Here is a 12,957-nt window from a genome sequence, read left to right as displayed (position 1 = left end):
CCGCCTATGTGCACCGATAGCTCGCTGCTTTAAACAAAGCAATAAAAAAACTCTTCACTTCGCATTTATCAGTATAAACGTTGGTTTACAACTACCGCCAATATGTAACACTGAAACTGTACCAGTTTAGGTGTTTTGCAAGATATAAGGTTTTAATGTTTTATTTTACCAAGTCCTCGATACAACCATCAATTCGATCAGAAACCGGTCTGACAATGTCCGTTTTTTGAAATATCACACAGGAAAAAGTAATAGCAAAACGCTCGAGCCTGCCAATTTCTCCAAAGACTTACCACAAAGACCGCAACAGTAGTTAAGGATTCGGGGCTGCTTGCTTTTATAGTCACAAGCCAATACTAGTGACCTCTAGAGCACTCGTTTGAAGGGCACAATGAAAACCTCGAGACTTTGCAGCTTAAGCATTTATGTTCGCCGCAACTTGTAAAACGCCATTTCAATCTTCGTGCTCTAAGGGTTGGGGCTGGAGGAAGTAACAACCAAAACATGCTAATCGTTTCGAGTCCGTATTTTAGCGAGGATACCCTAAGCGCTTCCGCATCTTTATGAATACGTTACCAGGTCCATACAATGACCATCTACATTACAAAATATTCCTATACAGCCAGATTAGCTCTGGTGGTGCTAGCATGTCCACGTAAAAGGACCCTCGTGACTGCTGAAGCTTGGGACCTACAAGCAGTGCACCCTCGACCACTTCCGTTGTTCTGCACACTATCTCGACAAATGCATACGTTTCTTGCAATAACTCGTAATGTTACCAACAAGAACGCCCGGTGGACCTGCGCAGCCTGGATGTTCGTAGAGCCGCGTACATTGCCAAATCGCCTACTGTTGTCGTAGGACATGCCCTTGAAAACGGATTTACTGGGATAAATCATGCAATAACAGATAACCCAGCCGGGGCAACATAAGAGTCTCATATTAAATGCCAAGGGTGCAAACATTCTCTGGAGCCAGCCACAGACTGCAGAAATGCATAAGAGATCGTACCTGCTGCCGCTGTCTGCCCGCAGAGCTCAGCGAAATGAAAGGACAGGGAGAGAGGGCATAAAGCGGAAACAAGGAGCGAGGCGGAAGGACACAGGAAGCTCATCGCCAACAGCATTCTGGGATACTTACGGGGCTAAAAAAAAAGACTAGACCCGACCTCCACCTTTCTAGAAAAACATGATGGTAACAACCGCTAGAAAGCTCACTTACATTGCTCACGTAGAAAGCGAAGCTCCTACGAACGAATTTCATGTTGCTTGGTCTGGGCCGGAGCTGCAAAATAAACAACTTTTGCAGTAGACCGTGGGAATTGTCCTCAATATAGGGGTTAACCTTTTGGTTTACTACTTGTTTAACGATACAATACTGTGTTTTAAAAATGCGAGTAGAAGGGTGTAACTGTAAAGATATAAAAACAAGCATTGGCAATAGTTTGTGTTTAATATTGATCTTCGCATTTATAGGTACCAGGGTGCAAGCAGAAGAGTGCAATGTTTTAAAGGATGAAGGGGTGCAGGTGTGCAATGGGATGAGAAGGGGTATTATATCAATGGAGGAAGCCTTTGCAAGAGGGTGCCGATGATGAGCACAAGGAAATATGAGCGAGAAAGGGAGAGAGCAAGATGTGAGGAAGTAAGGGCGGAGTGCAGACTGGAGAAAACCGAATAAGGGGATATCTTCAAGAGTGTTAGAGAGCGACAGCGCTGGGGAGAGGCAGCATGCAGAGAAAGTGTGACAGTGTGCAGAGAGAAAGCGCAACCGCCATTCTGTTTCACACATCTTGCCATTAGCATTGAAACAGAATGGACATGAGAAGGGAGTAAACGCAAACACCAAGATGTCCAAGGGGAGTGCATGTGTTGCAGAAAAACTCCCTCCTGTGAAAATGGAATAATGGCATTACCGTTAATTTTGACGAATCGGATCCGAGTTAGGGGACTAAAGCTCCTCTAAGTGCATTCTACCACAACAGCTACACACAAGGTGCAAATTGGCCAGGATTAACATAGAACGGTAGCACTTCCATCTTTCAAGGCAAGATTCTGCCATGAACCCAACAGCTTTTTCCAGTGCACTGCCACGTCGAGTTTTAGGAGAGGCCTTCCAGGTCAGGGAAGGCAGTGGGGACTGAGAATTTTACACAGATGTACTTTGTATACAGAAGGATTGCCCTACATCTTCAAGACAACCCTTTATATTGCAGCCCACTCACAGCACACTTTGCCTCACAATATACACCCTACCAGATCATATTGGCACTATTGGTCGTTGTTTGTAAAAACCACCCCTTTCTTTCCAAGATGATACCCCTCCAAGTTCAAATCTCCCTTCAGGGCTCAAAATTAAGATGCAACAAGCAGGAGCTACAAGCAGCCGCTTATCCCGGATTAACCAGTCACCAGGAGCAACCACTGGGGGAACAAAGGAGCTAGTATATAGAGTTATGCAAATTTAACAGCCACATAAAATGCAGACATATAATTATATCGATTATGACCCCTTTTGTGTCCTAATGTTCATTTATAGATTGTCCCAAATGCGCAGAAATGAAATCATAGTTGCGATGGTTCAGTATCCGTTGGCCTGGGGAGCCAAAAGTAGCTCCTGGTAACCAGTGGCTTTAAGCTAACAAGGCTTTTTCTAGGCTACAAGCAGGAGCTAAATAGCTCCCAGCTCCCCTCAATTTCGAACCCTGCGAGTCCCCTCTGCCACAACCGCTATTGCACGCCACAGAAGCCCACAGCCGCTGGACTGGACAGGCCACAATTGCTTTAATAGCAAAGGGTACACCTCTGCTTCTAAAGCCCGGGTGTCACTGTATACCACATAGCTCCTCAGAGTGCTCTTGGTCAGTCACTCGTAATGTGTACTTTCAAAGTGCACCATCCACTGTTCTATAATAAAAACACTTCTTGTCCCGGCATTTCGAACGCCAATTAATTTGGCTTAACCTGGCCAAACCAGCCCCACGTAACCATTCAGTTTGCATTATCCAAAGCAAGAGGCTCCAGTTCCAGTTAATGTACAATGGGGGCTTTACATGGGAGATTTGCTTTGGAGGTATGATGCGAGGGATGCTTCAGAGGAAGTGGGGCACGAGCGATATAGGCATGTAGCGGTGCTACACATGGCACTGTCGATTAAACGTAAGGCTGTGCCAGATTAATGCAACGTGGGTGCCTGTTAGATGTTGGGGAGGGTCAGTAAGGGTTGTCGTGGGAGATGTTATTTTCCATGGAGCTTCTGTTATTATTGAAGGGAGGTTGAGAGGAATCTCCAAGGGATTCGCCGGAGGAGTTCGGGAATAAAAATGCTATTTTCTGTGTAGAGGTTCTGGGAATTTGCAGTCTATATTTGGGAGGACAATAGGGTTACAGGGGCATTGCACCCCGCTGTTAATACAGGGAGCATCACACCACCACCAGCTTTTCGCGCATGTTGTCCCCATTCTTTTAGCTGCGTACCTGTCCCCGGACCTCAGTGCCCGGTTTGTGAATGTGGACCGACTCTGCCACTACCTTAAAGACAGTGAAAGATTAGAAGGGGGTGGGGGGGGGGGGGCAGTAATGTCCAGAAAGGCGCATGGGTGGTTCAGGTATGTGCTGTACCAGCGGGTTGTCAGCCTGGCATCTGTTCAACTCAGCAGTTGAAGTTGAGCGAGTGCAGCGCTGTGCAACAGTTCTCTGTTGGATCCACCATATTGGGTGATGCCATTCCACCCATAATGGAAGGGGGCCTTGCTCGACTGTACCACCTATTTGGTCCAATCATTTCCGTAGTTCTGGCATCAATATTTTTAAAGTTCTAGTATTATGTGACTTGGTTCTTTCTATGTTGCTATAACCAATCTCTTCCCATAGGACTGGATTTTGGTTGCTCAGCTGCATTCTGAATTGAAAGACGCAGAGCCTTGCCCTTTATTTTTGCATAGGGAGCATTGGCAAAATATGAATAGAGAGTATCACCTTAAGAGTATTAGCTTGAAATGCACTTGTGTGCATGCTTCAGCTAGGCCTCTTGACAGGGATTGTAAATAGGAACTAAGAAAGGACAACAAAGTCACAGCACCATGACCGTTTGTTAACCTGCGATTATGGAATCAATGTATCGATTGAGACTGAAAGTTGCCATGCCAACGCCATAGACTTCTCCCGGTCTCGCCCTACTCCTTTCTCTTGTACAGTACAAATATTTTGGGCATTAGGTGGTGCTAGTGCCACCAAGTGCACCAAAACCAAAAAGTGTGGTGGCCTCTCTTCTGAGAGCAGACATGGGCCAAATAACCTGTTCTATGTCTATGGCATTTCTTCAACTCAGCAGGGTATACAACCACGCTTTAGCTCACTGCACCCTTCACAGAGGAGAAATATCTACTTTCATATCAGCATACATGCCAACATTTTGAAGCACCTGGGAGGGAGATGGTAGAAATCTGGAGAAATTAATTTTCCCATAGGAATGCACTGGGTTAAAATAATTTTAGGTGGGAGGCTGTGAAAAATTATCTCCTCCAATAAGGACTGCCAGAAACATTACGCCCTGGGCAAGCACATTACCACTTCTGCTGCCTACAGTACCGCATAGTTAATACAACTCTCCTTGCTAGCTATAGCGATGTCCAGTGGGGACATATGCAAGAGGGTCTGCAGAATGGCTTCTGGCAGTGGTGGACGAGGGACGTCAAGTGACAAAACATACTGAAAAACATCCTGGACACTAGAGACTGCGGGTAGGGTATTGGCCGAAGGAACTCTTGCAACGCCATGCCTGGTTTATGAATTCCAGGTTTAAACCTGAGACACAGACCTTGCTTATTAATAAACCCATCGAGTACTCCGCCCTCTTCGGCAAGGTGGTGGACAATGCCCTTGAGACCACAAAGGAGCACAAGACTTTGAAGTCTCTTAACCAGATCTTGGCCAAGCCATATGGTCTTCAATACCCGCTGGTACTTTCGCAGGCAGACTTTTCCCTGCTCAGCTCAAGTTGCCTATGGAACTGGAAGATCTCCCTGATATTCCGGCCAGGGAACATCCGGCAACTTTGACCCCTGAATGAGGATTTGAGTGTAGCAAAGGTAGGTTGGAGAAATGCAGCAGCCAGAGGCTCCCCTTTCTCTGCCAGCAATTTACTGATTCAGGTCCACTCACAGGGTTCCCCAGTAAGGGGACGATTAACATGCTTCACTTGCGCATGGGAGGGAATAACCTCAGACCAGTGGGTGCTTAAGACCGTAAGCGGCAGCTACTGTATCGCATTTCTCCATCCACCCAGATACCACCCACCAAAAAGCAGAACATCTCCAAATTCTCCTGGAAGAGGTACAGACCCAGCTGCAGAAGGGAACGATCAAGGTTGTACCAGATCTTCAGGTAAGCGAGGATGAATGATCACTGACTGCTGTGTTTCAGATCTGGGTGTCACTGCATTTACTGTGGAGTCCCAAATGTAGGCATTCGCCCATGAGAAGGACTGAGGAGTAAGGCAGGCCGGAGTAGAGTGCTGAGAGGAAGAGAGCCGTCCGATTGGGAGGGAGATTTATGTGTAGCCTTCCCTAGAGAGTATAAAACGGGAAACAGGAGAAATATGGGTTGGACTTAATTGGAGCACTGACAGTCTTAGAGTAAATTGAGGAGAGGCGTCCCAATCTCGGAAATGACAGACAGCTGGGCACAGGGAGCACATTACCCCCTGGAGGAGCCTGTGGGGATGGTGGTTGCTGCACAGTGGGATGTTCTAAGGGGAAGGGATATGTGCAGCACTTGGTCTGCACGCTGTGTGTGGACCGGTACTGCCATTGAATAGCTCATTGAGGAACCACTGTTCTGCACACAACATAGGAGTGGCAAGCGTAGCACTCCAGAATATACGACTGGGAGGGGACATGGGCCAAAGGCAAGCATAACAGTCAGAATAGGATAGAGTACAGCCACTAACCAACCCTACTATTAAAAAACATCAACAAAATATAAAATATGCAGTTTGTTGGGTTGTACAGGTATGGTGTGTTGAGGTGTATGCAAAAGGGTGATTTCTTTCACCCTTTTGCATACACCTCTCAAACCCTGAACTACACACCATACCTCTACCACACACCACACACCTGTATAGCGCAACAAACCGCATGCACTTCACAACAACGAAACAAACCACACATGGCTTGGCACAACAGCACGACGGCTAGCAACCGAAAATCACACCTGCACCCAACCAACGGTGTAAACCAAACTGAAGCTGCCAACAGTACATCACAGCTCTCTTGCTCTTCTCCTTCCTACCAAGTGACCACACAGGTGGTGACAGTGGCAGGTATAAGAACCTTTAAAATAACAATGAAAAATCTGGAGTCTCCCACCTAAATCGGGAGGGTTGTATGTAGGCATGTATGCATCAGTCGGGTCCCACCCACAAGGGCAGTCCAGCACTGAAATGCTAGGCACTTCTCTGAACAAGAGTACCATCAGCAACCCCCACACATTTGTCTGTCTTGTTCGTCCCCCTCAGTGAGGTGAAGCTGATGCAAAGGACCATCAGAAAACAATAGATCTATTATGACTAGAGTATTTAAATGGAGTTCCAGTGCTCTTAACATGACTGAAAAAAATAGAAGTCCTTATAATTATTATAAGATACTGTACTCGTCACAAGATTTGTGGTGAGTGATGCTTTTGGGCCCATCATACACGCTTGGGTAGCACGTGATCAAAGTGCAAATACAGAAGCAATTCTATTTACCAGGACGAAGGGAGAAATAGTGAACATTCTCTATTTAATATGAAGCTACAGAAGCAGCTCCAAGCAGCTCCAAGAGTCTTGAAGGTGCACTAGTCAGCTGTACCCAGAGTGTTGACCAGGGCAGCTACTTAACAGTATGCATTGTCCTGGTAAATAGTGGTGTTTTGTTACAATTTAACAGGATGGATGGTAAATAGTGCAGAATCCCATTTCCAAAGCGGAAGATAAAATAGTCTAGATACTCCATTGCAATAGTGCACATTCTCTTTATCTGGGCACTGTAGAAGCAGCCAAGAGAGCCTTAGACGGGACCTATTTAGCAGGATCCATTGGCTTGGTAATTAGCGCAGTCTCTACATCTGGACACAAAATCAGCTCTGAGAGTCTTACAGATACTCGGCAGTAACCATTGTCCTGGTAAATAGTGACTTTTGCTAGTATTTACAAAGATAAAGGGTAAATATTGAAGACATTTTATTTTTTACCAGGATGAATGTCAAATAGAGCAGAATCTATTATTTACAAGGACAAATGATACATATTACAGAATCGCTTCGACTTACTTTGGCAAAGCTCAAATGGTGTACATTTTATACTTTTTACCAAGACAAAGGGTACATTGTGCATATTATCTATTTACCAGGATGCCATCAGCGCAGCTCTGAGAGGTGAGCAAGGCACTAGTATCCAAATGGGTAGAATACCCGATTGTTATACTCACTACATTTAGTAAAATGCCTACCCCAACCCCGTAAAATAGTGCGCTCAGAAATATTATTTTCCCGAGGGTTCGGGCATGTGTTTTTAAGCATACGTTGATCGATTGTAGAAACATTTCCTATGCACCTTACCGTAGTTTTCCACTTTTGTACACATGCGAAATCAAGCAACAGGGCCCAGCCATTTTGTGATAATCTTATCTGTTTCTGCATCGCCCAAGCAGGACTGCCCTTGCAGCACTAAATCATATCCCCCTGCCCCTGAGCCAGACATCAACAAACCTAGTGATATTCTCTGCCTTTCTCTGTGACGTTACTGGGCAGCGTAGCCAAACGCGCCCAGTCGCCACCTACGTAACGTAGAACCCGGAAATCAACACACATCGTCTCACAACACAGCGTGTCTCAATTCGGAACTGTACTTTAAAAAGGAAACCGCAAGACTGTACAATTTGTAAAGTACTTTTATTTCACAATAAACTAGAACATCCGGCTATTGCCATATTCAATCACATTGGAATTTTTTTTCTTTGCTCTTTTATCCGAAAATCGTGAGTCACGCGGTGTTGATTTGATTTTTTTGTATTTGTAAGGCACACATGGTGAACTTCAATCGTATTTTTGGCGCAGATGACAGCAGCAAAGGCAGAAGATATGGGTTGAAACGAGGCCCCCCAAAAACGGGGCCATCTACCTGAAGAGAAACGTTTTCAGTGCTCGGCGGAATTGTAGGAGAGAACTCATGGTCCTAAGTTGCAAAGGTAAAGAGTTCCACAACCTGGGACCAAAGACAGAATGAGGGATGATCAGGAGGGGACTATCGCTAGAGCGTAGATGTCTCATTGGGTGATATGGCTGAATGAACTCTTAGGTACAGAGGGGCAATACCATTTATGCATTTAAAAATAATGCAGGTTGTCTTGAATTTGATGTGGCCGACAAAGAGTGGATTTATTTAATTTAAATATCAATCTTATGGCCGTATTCTGGGCTCGATGAAGTTGTTTGGAAGGAATGGCCAAAAGTTGATTACAGTAGTCAAGGTGGGCACTGGTTAACACCCCTACCACAGAGGCATGAGCCTCTTTGGGAATGTAGGGAAGTGCTTGACGTAACATTCTCAGGACAAAATTGACTGCTTTAGTCTTCGCTCCCACCTGTGTTTCACTGCCAAGATCTTCTTGCCACATACATCCCAGATTATTTTTTTATATGAATTTTAAACTTTTGCCCAGCAATGTTGGAACAGGCAATTTCTTGGCAGCTGTCAGCAGGGATATATATATATATATATATATATATATATATATATATATATATATAGATATAGATATATATAGATATATATATAAGGACACCTGGCTATGTCCTGAAAAACCCAGGTGGGCGTAGTTGAATCAACAAAACAAAATTTCAGGGTGAGAGGTCACACCCATACAGTAGTCTCATAACAAAGTGAAGAAGTCAATACCTGGGCATGTCTTGACTTAATACATTTAATTAGCATTAAAAAAAAGAAATGATAAGGCACAATTTGGAGAGAGAGTACCCAGGAATATTTAGAAACAATACAGGCGAGTATAATCCAGTGGAATGAACTGGATCTAAATGGATGACATACAAGTTCTGCTAATATTAAAAAACATATTGGCTATGCAGGTACAATGAACAAAAAACCGAATTCAATGAACATCCGACAAAAAACAAAGCAGTGCATGAATTGTGCACTGAACATGTGGTGTAATCGTCGACACTAAGGTGTTTCGGCCCTGGGGTGAGCTGTGGAATGCAGCTTTATGTGCAGGCCTTCATCAGGACGTATGATGGAGTAAATTTGGGTCCCGGGTTCTCTATCTAAGACTTATCCAGTGCTAGGGTAAGTTAAGACATACATCTTAGTGTGGATGACAGGCTGGCATGTGACTAGCCAATGTGGAAACAAGTAAATACCTCACGTGGTGGGTTGATCGCCCACTTCTTGGTGTGGCTGTAGCTTATACAGTCTGTCCATTCGTGGCAAAACTTCGGTATCGTAAAGTTTCCGTCTGGAACCGTGGCTGCGGCGTCTCTTGATGCAAGGACAGTCTAGTTCATTCAGCTGTCAGCAGGTGCGTAGGTCCGAATAATATAAGTTCGGTCTTGGCAGCGTTAAGCTGTAGGTAGTTCTTTGACATCCAACTGCTTACTTCTGTCAAACATTGCCCCAGTTTGCTAAATGCTTCCTGAAAGTTGGTGATTCATACAAATATCTGGGTATCGTCAGCATATGAATGGAAATCCACCCCATAACGTTTTAGGATTTCCAGGAGAGGTCGGATATATAGATTAAACAGCAATGGGGACAGGGAGGATCCCCGTGGGACTCCACAGCTTAAACAAATTTGGTCCGACAGGAACTCCCCCAGTCTCACACGCTGCTGACGGTTAGTCAGAAAAGACCTAAACCATTTCAATGCCGAGTCCGAGACTCTTCCTACCTTCTGTAGTCCTTTTGGGTACATAGGGTGTTCGTTTGGGGTAAAAGAAGCTCTTTGGTCACACAGTTAATTGCAGGGCTTGTACATCAACTTGGGGCTAGATCACCGTAAAGGATGTTATGCTGCTCCTAATGGCTGGTTCTGTGCAAGTCCCAAAGAGTCAAATATATCCATTTATTGACATGTATCTGCAGCTGCCGGTTGAAAAACCCATCAGTTGGTATCTGGAATCGATGGCAATCGCAGAATGGCAGGATGTACCCGTTTGGAAAACAATAGAAATGTGTCTCAGTAGCCGAGCTTTATTACAATTTATCATTTTACTTATTAATTCGGCATACAGTTGAAACTAACGATTAGCACAGACGTGAAACAATGTGAACAGGGAGAAAACAATGTGGAAAGTGCTACACAATTTGTATCTGAGGGTAGTGCTATGGAGTATGTTCAGTTCTAAACGGGCTATGGAAGCGGGCGCTACAATTCGAGGTGCACATAGATGGCATTTTAAATATTAGTCTTGAACCTAGGGGAACCGAGTGGTGGTCTACATGCATCTCGATGCTGGACTGCCCATGTGCCCGGTAGAAAGACCAGTACACACAAAGGTTGTACTTCGTTTCATTGCAATATGCCACACAGAACAAACGAGTACAATGTAACCCAGCAATAGCAGTCAGCTAATAAGTTGATGCTCGCTCGGGTATAAAATCGTCGAAAGTCAAACTTACATTATATTCAGCATTTCCATTCTCTTGGCGTAACGCAGACCGTAATGCAGACTCTGTTCGCATCAAAGATTTTTCATTAACTGAACTTACATGTTCCTTAGTCCAGTTTTGGAATGGAGAACCTTCTATCTCACATTATTACAGTCCTCCTTTAATTCAATTCCTTTCGGAATAGTCCCTTTCTCTCAAGGTCAAACAATTGAACCTTATACTGTGTGTGCGATGCGTAGGATTCCTCAGCTCACAAGCAAAAAATCAAAGCTGGTGACCTTCACTCAGAATGAAGATACATTCTTAGTTTGCAACATCTTGGCTGACCGAATCCATGAGAACTGTAATTGTGAAGCACGGGAACAGGAGGAAAACTGTGGGGGCTGTCCTTGCTCGATGTTCGTGGCACTGCTGAGGGGTAGGAGAAACTTGGCAATGACAGAATTCGCTCTACTCCAAAATTGGAGTCAAGGGTACACAAAATGGAGTCAGTGTGTCTAGCAATAGCCCCACCTCTTTCCATTATGTAACAGAGGTCTCGTCCCTTTTGTGGGATGAGCAGTTATTCAGCCATTTGGGCAACTGTATGGTAAGGCAACTTCCGAACTGCAAAGTTTTTCACACTATTATCCATCTGGCCCTCCCACGATCAGTGAAGGTCCCACAGTAGCTTGACGAAACTGAACTGTGAAAGCACAGCGTTACATTGTAAGGCAATTGTAAAAACTGCACTAGTTGAAAAAGAAAAATTAACAAAGAGGATGCATTTTACCAGACAAATTGGATTGTTGATAAAAAAAAAACAGATGGTATCATTTGTACCTGGATTTGAACTGTTCCACAAGCTCTGCTTTAGGTGGACAGGGCACATTGGCAATGTTTTGTGGCAATGTATGTGTACTCTGAACAAAATTGCATGCAATTCCATGCTTATGCATCTCCAAAACATTAGATCTTTCACAAAATCAAATTAATTTCCTCATATACTGGCTTGACCATCCATTTTTTGCTTCTTTTTGTAAAGGCCGTAGTGTAGCAAAGCATCTCAAGGTTTTCCGCAGTCCTCGATTGTTCACGGACTACATTCTCGTTATGCGCCAATTCCGCTAGTAATGTCCTATATTTCATCCCTTGAATGCCGAAATGCAATCTCTTTGGCCTGTACTTTAAGCACATATTGTGGAATACCGCCATATCTCCCGTGTGATAAAATGCTGCAAGTCCCTTCAGATCTCTTGTTAGAGTTTTATCAAACACAATCTTCAAGGGTTTTGTGTGGAGGCGAAGATGGAATCAACCACTTCATCCGTTCCCGCTCCGGCGACAAAGGGCCATGTTCACATTGGTGGAAATGTTGGTTTTCTGTCCAAGAGTGAACGTTTGAACAGTGGTGTATCAGTGACCGCCATTTTTCTAGTAGAATTTCCACAGGCCCATCACAAGTTTGAGCTCCACCAAAGATGGTTGCTCAAAGACCGGGACCACTGAAATACTTTCCGAACCTTTTTTTTCCGCTTGGAGCTGAGATTTTTTTATTGATGGATTTGGCAACGTGCCATACATCAAATTGATGGCGAATATTTGGAAACTGCTCATTGTCTTGGCTATTGAAAAATGTCTATCCGTGGCCGAGGTCAATTTGCATTCCCCTCGATTGTAGATCTTCCAGTGATTTTAGCAAACCAAGTTTCTCCATGGCCACTGAGGATTTACAGTCGGACACCTGCACGACCAAATTTTTTTTACTTTCCATGTCCTGAAAGTGGTATGTCCGTACTTTTCTGAAGATCCGGGGCTGTCACACTGTCTATCACCAGCTAGCCTGAACCGTTTTTATCCGGAGAATGTACTTTGCATAGACAGTTGTTCAATTTTCCAAGCTTCACTAATGGCAGGGAATAGATATTGACGTTGATGTTTGTATGTTTGTAGTACTGCGTTTTAGAAATGAAATGGAGTCACACAAATTGACAGAAACTGGACAACTTAATGAAACTAGAGCCACTGAAAAGTAAAGCTGCTACACAGTAGATTGCCAGCTGGCAGTTTACCCAGTATTTGTTTATGCGGACCATGAACATTTTCATGGAACATGTCACAGATAGCATATATTTTGGAGGTTACTGCCTTGTGATACACGAGTCACATTCACCAATGGCTTCCCACATATTTCCCCTCTCATTGAATGCACACATTTCAGCATCTTTATAATCTCAATCAAGCTGCTGTCGAATACTATGTATTTGGCCTCCTTTATTAGACTGTCATCCTGCATTAATGTTGTTACGAACA

General features: G+C 44.3%; 1 protein-coding gene across 4 annotated transcripts in view; it reads right to left on the bottom strand.

Annotated features, from left to right (window-relative positions):
- Positions 1 to 12,957, bottom strand: part of COX4I1 (cytochrome c oxidase subunit 4I1) — a 184,484-nt gene that overhangs the window by 75,398 nt on the left and 96,129 nt on the right. Inside the window, exon 1 of one of the 4 annotated variants that reach the window (XM_069636442.1) lies at positions 1,012 to 1,152. The exons of the other annotated variants lie outside the window; for them this stretch is intronic. The gene's annotated coding sequence lies outside the window, so the exon portion shown is untranslated. Of the gene's footprint in view, positions 1 to 1,011; positions 1,153 to 12,957 lie in introns of those variants that run through there. 4 annotated transcript variants of the gene reach the window in all.

The sequence above is a fragment of the Ambystoma mexicanum genome, chromosome 1q (genome assembly GCF_040938575.1).
Source record: "Ambystoma mexicanum isolate Mex_15411 chromosome 1q, UKY_AmexF1_1, whole genome shotgun sequence".
NCBI classification, from domain to species: Eukaryota; Metazoa; Chordata; class Amphibia; order Caudata; family Ambystomatidae; genus Ambystoma; species Ambystoma mexicanum.
Note: the sequence above shows the minus strand (reverse complement) of the source record. Positions and strands in the feature narration are given on the sequence as shown.